The sequence below is a fragment of the Brachionichthys hirsutus genome, unplaced genomic scaffold (genome assembly GCF_040956055.1).
Source record: "Brachionichthys hirsutus isolate HB-005 unplaced genomic scaffold, CSIRO-AGI_Bhir_v1 contig_197, whole genome shotgun sequence".
Taxonomy (NCBI): Eukaryota; Metazoa; Chordata; class Actinopteri; order Lophiiformes; family Brachionichthyidae; genus Brachionichthys; species Brachionichthys hirsutus.
The window spans coordinates 42,638-58,149 of NW_027180342.1; the positions used below are offsets into that span (position 1 = coordinate 42,638).

The 15,512-nt window shown below is 42.1% G+C and overlaps 1 protein-coding gene across 1 annotated transcript in view; it reads left to right on the forward strand.

Moving 5' to 3' along the window:
• Window positions 1-15,512, forward strand: part of LOC137913735 (transcription initiation factor TFIID subunit 4-like) — a gene marked incomplete at its 5' end in the record, with an annotated part of 59,734 nt that overhangs the window by 42,527 nt on the left and 1,695 nt on the right. The window lies entirely within an intron of this gene.

The window sequence follows — 15,512 nt, forward strand, 5'->3', positions numbered from 1 at the left end:
GGCTGCGAGCAACGACTCGACTCCGAGCTCAGGGAGAGCGTGAAGGTGAAGAGAGCGCAGACACAGGGACGCACGCACGCATGTGCACGTTCCCCCCTGCTTGACGTCAAGTCGAGAGGGATTTCTTCCAGACGCGTTTCAGTAGGTGATTGCAGACCTACGCAAACTACGTAGGATTGACTGGATGGTTTATTTAGCTGTTTTGGGGTTGATAAGGACCTAAAATCACCATAATAGTGTTGAAACATGGGAAAAGTGAGTTTTTCATAATATGGGACCTTTAATTAAGCTGAACAGTGTTTTTTTTATAAAGAAACCGTCTCCTGTTTGAGGCTGCATGAGCAATAACTTGAGTATCATATTTCACCTCAACAGGGTCATACATGAATTCATGCACAATTCCTGCACCGAGATACATTTTCCTTTAGGCAGCAGGGGAAACATTTGAATTACACATATGCATCTGTAAATATGTTGCATCTAAAATAAGCCTGCATTTTTAATGTCAATTGGTCATTTTAATAACCTGCTTATCGAGTTGCATCTTCACATCCTTCACGTAGCAGAAATATGCTGTAGAGAAATATAGTAATGGACCCGCTAAAACAGCATAAATAACAAAATAAAAGCATTACTTCTGGTCCTTGAGTGCAGTGCCAACCTCGTTCAGAATGTTCTACCCTGATGGGTATTAGCCCGCGACCTTCTGCTGCATAAAAAAAAAGCTGCTTTCTCAAACTGCTTTCCCAAATGCAGTTACACAACATAAACATGAATATACATCATGCTGGAGTTATTTCTATTTTATCTCTTTTTTAATGTCCTGTTCATGTTTAATTAGAGGGGCATAATGAAGTGAAGGCGCGGTGTGCCTTTCCTCTGGAGTGATTGCAGAGGGGGCGGAGGAGAAATCTTAACTTATTTTCACTTCGTTTTCACCTCCTCACATTTCTTCATTTCACATGGGCTGAAAGTGCCTGCAGCGTTCTCTTTTCCTTCTCCAGAGCAAAGTGAATGTGACTTTTCTAAGGGGGTCACAGGATGCCTGGAGGCCTGTGGGTGTTACTGGACTGTTGCCTGCTCTCAGCTTCACTGAGGGGCTTGTCATAGATTTCATCTCCACAGAAATGAGCCGGGGGGTGCTGGCCAGGAGCACAAGCAGCCAACGTTATGAAGGGTCCATGTTGATTATTTCCCTCTGACATCGCATCCTGAGTTTTCCGCATTAATCCCAGACAAAGGCTGCCCTTCAGTGCTGTGCCAGAGCTCAAATTAGGATCCAGATAATGCCCTTGCTGAGATCCTGCTCTGTTCACCGAGGGGCAGTGATCCTGTTGAAATCCTTCCCCCCTGCTTGTTCTTCCTTCATCAGATCACCTGTTCACGATATTTGGACTGTGACGGAATTTAGGTGACACAGTTTTGCTCCTTTTGCCTCCAACTCCCCTCACACCCCATATTCACCCACCTTGAATTTGATGGAGGCTGGGCTGGGCTTGGAACTGAGCCTGGATGTGGATTGCCATGGGCTGTGCAACTGATAGTTACTCAAGGCTGGAGCCTGATCTTGTCTGCAGGAGGGAACAAAGGGGGCCTTGCAGGCCTCCACAGACCATGGATTAGTTCCAAGGAGCCAATGGCAGAGGCTGCTGGCTTGTTAGATGAAGGCCTGCTGTGGCCCCCATGCTGGGTCACTGCACAGGCAGGAGGCGCAGAGGTGCACTCGCACCAAACACCCCTCTAGTTCAATCGCCCCCATCCTACAACCCTAACCCGCCAATCAACAAGCAGACTTTTGAAATGCAATACAAAAGTTAAGGGTGAGTTATCTTGAAGAAGGTGAAGGGATTTAAAGTACTAGTGACAAATGGCAACTGCCGAATGATGGAAATGCAGCAAGTGGCCTCATCACATTAAGTTGAAGGTGCGGACTCTTCTGCTGTAATTCCCCATTTAAAAAAAATTAAAATCTAGTATACACTTTTGAATACCAAAAAGACTTTGATAGGAAGTGTACAAGTTATTAAACATGTACCACTGCTTCAAGCTGATGGCTTTTTACATACCCAGCTGAACAATGTGTGTGACCAGCTGATACTGATAGACTGTATTCTTGTATACCTTTCTCCTCTATAGCCACATCAGTATAGGAGATAAAGGACATTCTTTTGGGTAGAGCTTTGTTCACAATGATGATTCCGTCACAGCCTCTGTATTCTGTCCTTTCACACATTTCACATTATTTGAACACTGTTTCATTTCCCCTCATTGATTTTTGAATGCTACGATTTCTTCTTCCCGTTCTGTGGCTCTTGACTGACCGGCAGGACTTCTTTGTTACTAGCTCATATAAGATCGAGACTCCTTCTTTTCTTCTCTTTAATGGTAGCATCAAGGTTTTTGCAGTGTAAAATGTACCTCGACACATTATGTCCCACAGTAATAAACATTTGTACAGCCTTACTTGCCTTTCCGTATCTGTCTCGGCCAGGTGCAATGCAAGGGACAAAGGTAGGTGAGATATTTAATAGTGAGCGAAGTCTATTTCTCCATTTGAATTCATTTCACCTTCTTTCTTTGAGGCTGTAGATCAGAAAGAAGGAGTGAGGCAATAGAGTGAGAGGCATGGGGAGAGAGGGGGAAAAGCACAAGGAAAACTGATGCCCTTTCCTCCAGCTAAATTAACAGGAATCACGTGGAAAACAATCTGAGTCTCCAATGAAGGGGGGGAGGGGGGGCCATTAAAATTAGCCCCAAGCTATGGACTGCACCCAATATCACTAAAGCTGCACTCACTACAGATGTGGAGGCTGGCTTACAGGCAAACTATGCTCTGTTCTATAGCTACAATTAAAATCAACCTCGCCGCCAAAAAATAGGAGGTGGAAGAGGGGGTAGAAAAGCAGACATGGAACATCAAAGACAGATTGAAATGTGTAGTCAGTAATAAGAGTGGTCTCCAAGCCCCGAGGTTCTCCACGGTCCCCTTGTTAATGAGAAATTTTGACCTCTGGTTTGTAAGTTAAACTTGTAATCTCGGTTAATGAAGTAAATCAATCCCAACTCGGGAGAGCTCAGTGTCTCTCCCTTTGCCTTCTCCCCCGCCAACCTCCCCTCTGTCCCTTACTCTTGTGCTTTCTTCTCCTCCTCCTCCTTCTCTTGCATCGCTCCAAGTGTGCCACTCGGGAGAAAGATGGCCAGGTCTTCAGCCAGACAAACAGGAAACTCCAGAGCACAAGGGTTCCGGAGCTGTGGGAGTGGATAATGACTCAGAGGAGTAGGACCAACGAGGCTGTTTGGTTAAAAAGGAGAAGGGCCAACTAAATGCTAGTAGAAGGCATAGCACGGTGGAAATGTGCTGCTCCTCCTCCTCCTCCATCTCGGCGTTTCGCCCTCTCTGCTGCCAGTCTGTTTGGAGATAGTATTTGGTTTTCCCTTATTCCTCCCCATGTCTAAACCAAACACACAGTCCAGATTTGTGTGAAACAGACAGCTAACTTGAACCTTTAAAAGCCTAAACAAACAGCACTCCACTTTTGCTTCAGACTATATGAAGACTTCTCTTAAATCCATGGGGTGTGCTGATATTAACCCATCATTAGCTTACACACTGACTGTTTATTTGATTAATTAATGCAGCATTGGATCCTAAGTATAATACAGTATATTTAGCGTGACGTATATCAGGCTGTAATGAAGCATCTGGATTCCCATGTGGGTTCTCCTCTTCGTGTAACATAAATATGATTAAAGAGGGCACAGAGAGGCTGATATTGGTTTCATAATGTCAAGAAGATTGTAATATTAGTTTGACTCTACATCTCAAGGCAATTCTCTACTTCCAGTGAGGACACAGAAAAGACGGAGTTGAATCTTCAGAATGGTTACAGGGGCTCCTTGGCTCGATGCCATGCATTCTTAGAACTTTAAAACAGTGCACTTTGCCAACTTTCCCTTCCCCTCCACAATGCAGAGCACAGCGGTTGCCACCAGTGGTTATTGCACTGTGGACTATGGGTTAAAGCATTTAAATACAGCCATATCATAAGTGTGAAACGATGCATGCATTTGTATTTATTTTTTCTCAGTGCAGGGACTGTCTTGGTTGACATGTCTCTGTAATATTGCATAGCGGTCTTTCTCAAACAAGAAAGACAATTTTGGCAGTGGAACGTCTTTCATGTACATGTAGCTAAATGGGATGTAACGTGTTGTCTTTCAAACTGGGTTTGATCCACTTCTATTCAGTCACACAAAAGGTTTGTTGAAAACCCCATTTGATATGTGTGAGAACATCTCTCGAAAAAAAATCGTTACGCTTGCCCATCCTCGAATTAAGAGTGCAACCAGAAAATGGTCCGAAAAGAAATTGTGAATGGGCATTCAAGAAATTATTTCAACTGCAGTTATTGCAGCTAGTTTTTGGTGGTTCATCTTCATCATCAATTTTAATCTATATATGAACATAAATGTACGTATTATTAACACTATAAATTTCCTATTTAGATTAGAACATTCCACTTATCAATTTTCATGGCAAAATTGTGATCCCCCTCATTTCTGCCTTTAAAACTTTGCCCTTAAATAACGGTTAAATATACAGTTTTGACAACAAAGTTGAGCCCCAGGCACTTGAAAGATACCATCTTAAAAGAAATTAATTACCTCCCTTGTTAATCTTGATATAATTAAATTTCTGAAGAATGGAATATGCTGCCTTTTTACCACTCTCCGCCTCGTTGTTATGGAGGCGCACAGATAATGGCTTGGTCTCTAGCTAGCCTCCTGGCCAGGGACTTGGGGACATCCCAACATTCTGGGGCCCATGCTGTGCTATACCGCATTGTGCAAGCCCACTCCACCCATCCCACGCCATCACCACTCATAGGGACAGACAGAGAAAGTGCCTCAATCACGCCATTACCATTCTATCCCTGCTTGTGTTTCCACAATCCTGGAGGACAAATTCTAAATCTCACCGTGTTTTTGGCTTGATTTGAGAGTTTTACATTGCAAGTACTGTTGATGAAGTTGTCAGCACGTGAAACTGTGAAGTTCAACCGTCGTGGAACCCTGTAGAGCTCTTTCTGTTATGGCTCACTTAAGATACTCCTGTGTCTTTGCCTGACTTTCTGGCATTTTAGTATAACCTCCAGCACGGCTGTTAGGTTTAACTCTGATTGCTTTGTGCAGAAGAGCGCTATCTTTACCAAAGAGCCGTGCATTTTCTCATTGCTAGGTATAAAGGTTTGTTCCACTAATTCCAATTGTTATATCATCTTCATCATCTTCAGTGGTCAAATGTTGAGCTTTGAAAAAGAAAGCAGTAAAAATTATTATCGTACTATATTGCAGGCATTTAAATTGTAATATTTTGATTGTTAAGTACAGGTTTAGTTTGTGAACTAATAATACATATATATATATATATAATAACAAATATAGGATGATGTTGTCTGGTTCAGCAGCTGATGATAAGTCAGTCTGAAGGTGAACATTCTCCCCTGTAAATCTACTGCTGTCATTTACCTTCTGTATTATTTTTGTTAAAGCTGTTTACTGCTGGGCCCAGAAGCATCTTTTCCTCTCCTACTAGACCCCATTTTGGCACCCAGGTTTTTTTGAGTTACCCCTCATAACATGTACCAACCACCAGCTACATTATTCGACAAAGATGGTTAAATTAAATTGCTTGAATAATACAGTTCTCTTCTGCTATTCAGTCTAAGGGCCCTTCCTGTCATCATTTTTGTGCTAAAATGTAGTTGTGATACATTTTTATCTGTTTTGTTTTTTTAACAGAACATCTAAAATTGGCTTCACAAAATGGTGAAAGAGAACAAACAGGGCGATCCATTAGTGAGGATGGGTTATTGGCTGACTTGCCTCTTCTCATGGCGGCCCATTAAAAGTGGTAATGTCTGCCTGCAGCAGTGCCTGGGGACGAAGAAGCAGGCCATGGAAGGCATATTTCACATGCATCACACCCTGGAATTAAATAGACCAATGTTCCCTAAAAAGACTGAAGTACATCTCTTTCTGATGTGCGTCCCGGGCAAAAATTCATTGATCTTAGAATGTCCCTTGGCAATTATAAAATATTAAATCCAAGTCGCACTTTTCGGTTCGGCTTAATTTTTTCCCCCCTCGCTTTTCACTGCTTTCCATTTGACCAATTTAGAAAAAAGTTTGAAATGGATGGCAATGAAAAAAGGCACTGATGATAAGACTCTGCCCAATTTTTTATGTTTCTATATTGTTTTCAGAGCATTAAATAGAACAAGGATGCAAGTAAAGCATCGAGCGCCTGTACCCTGTGTTATTACAGTGTGACCATAATATAAGGACAATAAATGACAAGGACTCTTCAAAAGGGAGTGATGATATCTTTATTCCTGAATCACAGGGTCTCCCAATCGACACTCTGGGCATAACAAATATTTGTCAGCTGCTTTCTATTAGGTCTTTTGCCATGATGCTCGCCTCTCTGACCCCTTTATGTCCCTCAGAGATTACAATTTGGTTTACAGTTAATTGCCCAAACCATTACATTTAATGTATGTCTCAATAAATATAATCAGCCAGCTGTTTGACAAGGTACATAGTTCATTAAGTCCCCTTGCTTGTTTGTCATTTCCCTAATTAAGATTTAGAATCGATCATTGGGTGTGTAATGTACAGTGGAGCTCTGCCTGCACAGGGAGTCTCTCTGCTCAAAAGAGAAGCAATGTCATCTGCTTACTAAAGCTTTACCATTTAGCACACTGACTGTAATGGGAATTAGACATCCTGTGCTAATTAGGGAGGCCAATTAACTGTGAAATTTTGGCGATTTTGACAAATAATCTCAGCAGAGTTCAGACATCGCTATGATCATGAATGTTATCAGTTCTGAATGGAGAGAGGATAAAATAATGTATGTCCCCAGCAGTGTGCTGTTCTTGTCAGTTAGTATGGAGTATAACCTAATGTTTCCCAAGTTTCCTGGATGGGGCCACTCAATTTACATCTATTTACATTGCATTGAAAACTATATGATGCTCTATGGTATACTAAAGACAATAGAACATCATGTACATTGAAATAACAACATGTGACCTCCATTTGAATTTCCAGAAACATAGAATGGGCATTAACAGAGAACCTTAGCTTTTCTGTGTCTCCTATTCCCATTCTGATTTATGATCACATATATTTTTTAGATTGCATGAATTATGTATTTGTTGGACTAATGAGCACCCTTCACTGCCAGAACTGCGCATTGTGAATGGCTGGATATGGCCTGAATCACCAACATCAGTGTTCTGACAGTTCAGACCAGGAGATGTGGTTTGGCTGAGAAACATTTCTGGTCTTTTTGAAAGATTGTTATATACACATACAAAAAGGTCCAAAGAGCCACGCAATGTAAACATACTGACTGGCCCGGCCTGTCTCTACACAACACGGCTTTGTGGTGTGTTTGTATACGAGTGTGTATTTTTGGTGAGGGCAGTTGTGTGTGTGTGTGTGTGGTCTTACTCCTTGAAAACTCTAAAGCAGGCCCCTGTTGCCTTTATTACCTGTCCACACTATTTCAACAGCTTTGTTCCTGCAGCACACAGAAAGCATATTTAACCTGGCTTGCATTTGGTGCGTTCTGTTCACTGAGTCTAACAGAAAGCCACCATTACACAATGGAAGGCAATGGCTGTGGGTGCATGCTGAAGCTGTTTGGATACCAGGCAGCGCCGGAGGTGTATTTGATGGGCGCCGATGGGCAGCTCCTGCAGCTGCCCGCCTCAGGTGCAGCGAGAATTGAGCACTTCCTTTTGCAAGATGTGTAATTATTATGGCAGACAAGAGTGTGGATTTAAACCAAGTCAATATGTAGATATGCATTATACACACACACACACAGCTGCGTGGAAAATGATGCTGTTATACAGAGCGAACAAAGCACATTGCCAAAATGCTGTGCAGGTAGGACGGAAGCCTTCTGGGCTTGTGGAAGAGGAACCTAATGGGAGGAATGGGGCCTCCAGGAAAGTGCTTCAAAGACTGTAGTGATGAACTCCTTCACTGAGTCCAAAATGTGTGATGTTGCTTGACTTGATTACACCTCAACAATAATTGACAGAATATTGTATGATCTTAATTTTTACAGTGTAGTGCTAAATGTACCATATTGTTGAACAAGCAGACTTCTCGGTCTGCATCATACTTTTCAGCAGAACGGAATATTACTACTATTTTCATATTAAAGTTACATTAACATATCCACATTTCTAAAGTGTTAAAGGAAACTTTTATTTTTAAATAGTTATGAAAACTCTGTGAGCTTCTAACCCTTTCAAGCTTTTTGGATGAAACACAATATCACTGGGGGGGTCACAAATGTTCACAGAAGCACTCTACAGACATAGAAAATATTCCAGTAAAGTTTCATCTTTCTGGGCCATCTGTATAAAACATGATTCTTTACCCAGAATTGGATTTTGGATTTTAATTCAACCTGCTCTTCATTTTTCTGCCACTCATATTTAGCTGGCGTCACATCAGGTGCAAGGGGATAAGCGAGCGTGTGATGGCTAAATTATGTCAAAAATGGTCCCATTTATGTCAATTTGAGATCAAGGGCAGTTTCATGGTGTGAACCTCTGCTGTAAATGTGCCTTTTAATCTCCTCCATCTGCACATCTAGTGTGGCCCCTTGGTGCGTTCCCTTTCTTGTAAGTGACATGTCTCACTGCTCATATGAGGATTTATGTGAAGACTGACAGTTCAGCATGCATCACGTTCGCAGAACGATGGTCTCCCAAGTCATTGTCTGACTTCATTCTCACATCAGTGCCTCTTAGTGCTCAGATTCTGTATTATTCTATGTCACGCTATTTTGGTCGCCTTCTCTTTTCCCTAATTAGGCCATTTGCAGGATGCGTTCCCCGTAGTGTGGTCATTTGTGTTCAATACCACTCTGAACTGATAAGCTGTTGTTAACTGGTTCGTTCGTATTTTGAACGTTTCGCAAAGACATCAAAGGGCAGACCACAAGCCTCATTTTGTAACTTCTCCCAGCGATCCATCGGCTGCAAAACACCCTGGTGCCTTGATTATTAACTCAGTCGCCACTCTCTCATTCAACTTGAATTAAAAATTTAAACCCAGCAGAAATGACAGTGCCACACCATTGAAAGTAAAGTCTGCAAAACCAACAAGGGCTCATTAGTGAATAGTTCTGAAGACATGCATTCTGACTTGAGACTCATTACACTTCTCCTATTTTAACTTTAATTGGGTTCATTTTATATATGAAACGCCTTCAATATTTAATGTAGAAAAAGTTCTACTTCTGATACTTTATGTAGCTAAAGATACTTGGCCTGTGCTAATTGTCCAGGTTATGAAGCACGCTGCTGTTATTGCTTTGTTAAATTTGCTCTTCTCATGGGAAGCATATGAAGAAAGGCATTTAAAACATTATTAGTTTCATTATAAGTAATTAGATGATTTTTAGACAAATACAGCTCATGTATAAATTACAATAACAACAGCATTATCCTAATTGCTGTTGCATTACCTGCCATACTGCTTGTTGTGCTATTCTTATAAGTGGTCTCTGTATTCATGTAAAAGATAACAACAACCAATATGTGAATTCTTCTTTTTTTAACCTTTGGTTGAAATCCGTAGTACAAATGAGCAACCTTTTGTTCGCAGTGGTGCTCTGATAACATTACAAATGCAATATAATATTCAGGATATAACAAAAGAGCAATTGCACACATACATTATTACAATATATGTATATATATATATATAAAGCAAAAGAGGAAGAATACAGTAACATCAATACAGTAAGCCATAACAGACTAAGGACGATTCAGAGAGAGCACACACATTCATGCCACACATCAAAAGAGACTTAAATTGATTAAATTGGATCAGCTCATCTAATTTTACAAGCTTCTGCAGATTGTTCCGCTTGTGTGGAGCACGGTATTCAAGAGCCAGTTTTCCAATCTTAGTACTTACATGATTATTTTCTAAGGCCATATAGACTGAGGACCAAGTGCAATGTGAACCTGATTTATAACTAAGATAATGTTTACAATCTTATTCTCTTCTTGCCACCAATTGCCGACAACTGTTTTATATGATAAGTACCATTGTATTCTTAAACAGTCCACAGTCAGGAATTTGAAAACTGTAAGAATAATAGGGAACTTGTGTAAGAACCGCAGATTAATAGCGGTTTAAGGGCGGAAAAGGAGAATGCAAATAAAGTTGTTATTATCACAGCCTGTTAATAATTTTTTTAATGTTCCATTGAATTTTTTCTTATTGAGACAAATACATATCCAGTTTCCATCATCCTTATTTGCCCACCAGTATATAGTCTCCTTTATTGGAGGCATCAACCCGCCCCAAACTACAGACAACAGTTCATTTTCTGGCAGAGAACCATGACCTGAGACTTGGAGGCGCTGACTCTTGCCGCCCGCGTCTCACGCCTGACGAAGCATAGAACTATGTCACATGTAAAGAGCAGAGACACAGTTCTGGGGTTCCCAAGCCCAACACTCAACCAAATATTCTGAGGTGAGAATCTCAGGATCTCCATCTCAGCTTGGATAGAGAAGGCATTATCGTATGTTATTACCACACCATCTAAGATGGTGTGGTAATAACACACCATTTCAGCTGCCACCTTCAGCTGAAAAGACGAAGCGAAGAAACCTTTTGTAGTATTTAACAAGTTGCTCAGGCTGAGAGCATTTTAATTAAATAGATTTATAAACAATGTTAGGATTTCTGCATCTATCGTTGCCTTAGCACAAGCGTTTGTTTCTCCCGGGTTAAGATGCAATGGGAGGGTTGTTGAAGTTCTTTGTTTGCAAGCGAGGTTCCAGAAGTAGCACACTGCTTAGCTTGGTGACCCTGTGACTGTCTTCTGAGAAATTGTATGAGCAGCCCTGTAGAAATGTGCTCCAGGGTCGGCTTTCATCTTAGCAGTAACCTGTGGACTTTGAAACTCAGGGCGATGGAATTGCAGCTTTGTCAGTACACTACTAATTAGAAAATTCCTGACCTCAAGCAAGATGTTTTAATTATGTGTTGTGTCAACGAGTTTGCAGATTTAATCCACCGTCGATACACACTCAAGTGTGTCGCACATTGTAGTAGATCAAGTGGAACGGAGTAGGGGGCTTTATGCTCCGTCTTTCTCTGCTCAGTGTAACCTTACACCTTTTCTGCGCCACGTTTGCTAAGAGCCATCACATGCTTAAGTAACCAAATTTAACATGCAGTTAATGTGTTACCTCGTTAAAAAAAAAAGAAAAAAAGATGGTATGATTTGCGTTGGTTTGTTGGAGGATTAACAATGTGACAGTATTTTGCTTGGGTGTGAGCTCTCGGTTGCAGTGAGTCAGAATAAGGGAAGGCAGGAGGGGGTTAAACAGAAATTGAGCGGGGATGCTGGGGGGCAGCAGTGCTGCAGAACATAGCAGTGTTCGTGCGAAGGCAAGTCATTTCCCGAAACACTGCAGACACATGGCCTGCGGCGCTCTAAAACCTTTGGAGACCAAAATGGCTTGCAGGAGTTAGAAGTAATAAGGTGTTTTTTGCCTTCTTTCTCCTTGACTGAAATTCTGCACGGTTGCTATGCATTGCCATGGAGCTGTGTAGCTGTTTTTTATGGTTTATGTGGGTATTAAGCTGCTCTGCAACTGGCCATTTTTGAGATTTGTTGTTCCTTAGCTCTGAACCAAATAGAAGTTGTTTGTTTTTCAAGTAATTCCCTCATTTTTTCCCCCCATGGTCAGAAAGCTACACTTTAGTCCTATCACGCTTTGTGGTTTTCCCATTCTCCCCCGTGTCTCTGTTGATCAGAAAATGACAGAATATCGAAAGCATGTATGAGACAAGAACGCTGTTTTCAGCCAACGTGTGTCATTCTGCTCAGTCTCTTTAAACAAGGACAATGACAATGGCTCCTTGTTCAAGCTTTTCATGCAAAAGGAACCTGTGATCGGAACAAGGCCACCTGTGTTGGTGCATGAACAGAGAGCAGTGCTACAAGGCCACCATGACCCCTCCTGAACCAAAACCCTTTTCATCCCTTTCCCATGGTCCTATTAATCTTGGCTGCATTGTCTGCTCTAAAGACGGGATCCAGCATATAATCTGCGCACATACATCTGTGAATTATTATTCTAATTCTTTGTACGTTTATTGGAGCTGAATAAACTCCACATCAAATGCATCACTCGGGCAATGTCAGAACGCCTGGGGCAAATCAGCCGACATCTGTTAACTCTTTCAGAATGGCCTCATCTAACATGTCTGTGGGCGTAGAGGAGCGAGAAAACGGAGACATGAGAGACGGGGAGAGAGAGAGAAAGTCTCTGTTGCTGATTAATGGCGGCCGTAGGAGTGGCGCTTCAGTCCGGGTGAGGAGATGAAACTGGGCTGCACTCCCACGGCTGGGCTCCACACTGTAAACACTAAAGGATAAGACAGCGTTCCTCAGCTGAAATGTGGCATGGAGAAGAACATGTGGAAAAACTTTGCACTCTGGTGCATAGTCAGTCACCCAGGCACCAGTCAGTCAGACCCTTCAACCAGTCTACCAGGCAGCGTGGAAGCCAGCTTTATCAGTTACTCTTTAGGAGGGGGTGCCCATCGGGGGGTAGCTGAGTTACCTGCAAGCCCCAGAATCACGCTGAACAGTCCGTGAACAGTCGGCCTCTGTTGTGCTATACACAATATACCTCAGCATAGACATCAGAATTTAAACAGATTTCTAGTGCCATAGTTTAAACAAATATGACGTATTATTGTATCCTGGAACACTCTATTTCTTTGTGTTTCTCTCCCTGGGCTTTTTCTCTTCAACATGAAAGCTGATCAAATATTGTTAACAGGTTTTAATTAAGTGCATGTTAACTTGGGTGTCATCAGGTACCGGTACAAACAGCATGTGTGTGCTTTTGTTCTTTTCCCACGTCTGCAACTTCTGCTGTGAGGAGTGAAGTGCTGAGACAGCAGTTTGGCCAGTACAGGGCCGTGCTGCTTTGTGTGCCTGGCAAAGCGAGCCATTAACCCAGCGCCCTTAGGTGTGAACGTGGCCAAATCCAATATTGGCTCTGGCATCAAGGCACAGGTGCCACTCAGGGTTCAAAGCCACAGATCAGCAAGAACCTTACCACTCCTCAATGCCCCCGACTCACTTTCCCTTCTGTCACATTAAAAGACTGAATGGAAATTCCTCAAGACACCGACTAGCATCGCTGCAGCTGCCTGCTGTTTATTTACTTTACTTTATTTTACTCCGACCTTCTCTAGACATACAATAAAGACAAAAAAAAAAAGACAGCAGTGGAATCTGTAAAAGTGATGAAGAGCGCATCTGAGTACATGTGAGGTGGAAGGTCGGGACAGGGCTGTGACAGTTACGTATTGTCTGAACTGTAATCTGAATAAGCAGCCATCAGAAGTTGTCACACAAGATCTGCCACCTCTTTTGGTGGACACTAGTACAGGAACTGGCTTGAGAGAAAGAAAGAGTAAAAACGTGAAAAGGAAGTTAGTCCCCTTTTGCTTGAAGTGAATGTTGTGGCGGTGTGACCTGCTGACGTAAAAAATAAAATCAAACCTGATTTGTTTCTGCTCCTGAGCATCATGGTTGTATCAAAGAATTGATAACATGGTGGTCGAGTCATTCATTTAGCACATGATAGCTGGCTATTATCGTTATTGGGATTATGTAAATTAAGTTGTTCATCTCTGGTAATGAATGAAACAAGCCTCTTCTGATCCCAGGCATCAGATGACACGCAGCTCTTACAATGGATACTACGCTAGAAAAGCAACACAAATACAACCTTTGTAAATACAAATACGAAAGCTTTTTATGTCAGTGATAATACCGGTAGTCCCCAACAAATGGACTTTCACAAAAAACTGCAGTTCACATCTATTTTCGCATTTCCGGAAAACAAGAAAGCTACAAAAATAAATGAAGTCGAAGGCGTTCTTTAAGGTTCAGTGGCTGATTCTCATGTCAGAATGAGAAGGACAGAGATCTGTCTTCCCTTTAGTTTGTCTTTTATCCTGTTTTTCCACATACTGTACTTTATTATACGACAAACTACACAAGAACAGAAGACGTAACATGTAGGTCTCCTCTCCTCTCCTCTCCTCTCCTCTCTGTTTTTGTCTCTGTCCCTCGCTCCAAACAAGTCAAATGTCTGAAGAGATGTATCGAAGTATCCCTGCGCTCTCTGTACGATGGATATGTCATATGACATAATGCCTCCGAGCGCCCATCACAGATAAAATGACAGATGCTGTTTTTTGCCTCATGGATCTTTCTCGGGCCAAGCTGATTTTGAGACTTTAGGATTTGCTCTCCTTCTCCCTCTATTTGTGCCTCTGCTCGCCTGCTTTTTCTCCTCTTTTTACTTTTTCTCTTCATCCACCGTGACCTCACAAAGCCTGCCATTTTGTTTTTCATGGAATTTCAGACACAATTACCGCGTAATTGCTAGCGACAAGGAAAGCATGGTTGTTGATATCTCACTTTCCTTTTTAACTGACACTCAGCCATCTGCTGGGTTTGGTGCTGGTGTTTACCCCTCCCATTCCCACCCCCTCCTACACAACACGATTTCCTGCGAGAGAGATCAGACTCCATAGTTACTGACAACAACACAATGCTGTTTGCTTGGCACATGGAGGGCACATAAAGACAGAGAATCGGGAGGCTGTATTGAGCGAATTTCTGGACAAGCGCTGACCTTTCTGTCTGTGTTTGGATCACGTAAAGCTGGCCCTGTCCCTGAAGGGAATGAGGCATTCTGGGAGCTGTGACACACTACAAGAGCAGCAATGTCTGGCTACATTTGCCGTCTTCCTCCTCCGCACCAAGACTGCGGCTAGCAAACCACGCCGGCAACGACTGCCTATGGCTACCTACCGTCCCTCCGTCCAGGTGGATGGATGGCTTTGATTAGTTAAATCTGTGGCACTGTCACTGGGCTTTCTTGTGAGTGACAGTAATTGGCATGGCGGTAGGCAGGCTCATCTTTCACATGTGGTCAGTCATCATTGACCTGATGAGGCCACGGCTGCTCACTAAAGTGAGGTTTGGTAAGCCCCAGGTGATCCTGGACCCACTTGTGCCTTGACCTGTGGCCCTTCCAGCATTAATTCCAGCATTAATGGGATAATATTTCATCTCAGACCAACAGCAGTCTATGTTTAGTGAAACTCTGTAGTTGAAATATTTTAATATTAACCGTTGATGCCAGAAACATACGTTTTATTTGTACTACTACATACAAAATTACCAGCACAATTAGGCAAATACTAATTGACAGATTTTCAGACAGCTTGGTGGGAAGTAGGGTTTTTTTCCACTTCCTTAAATGTTATGAATATTACAAAACATTATTTTAAATGCAAATAAAATATCCCTAATTATGAAAAAGTATTTAATAAATTGCCATGACCATTAGTGTAGGGGT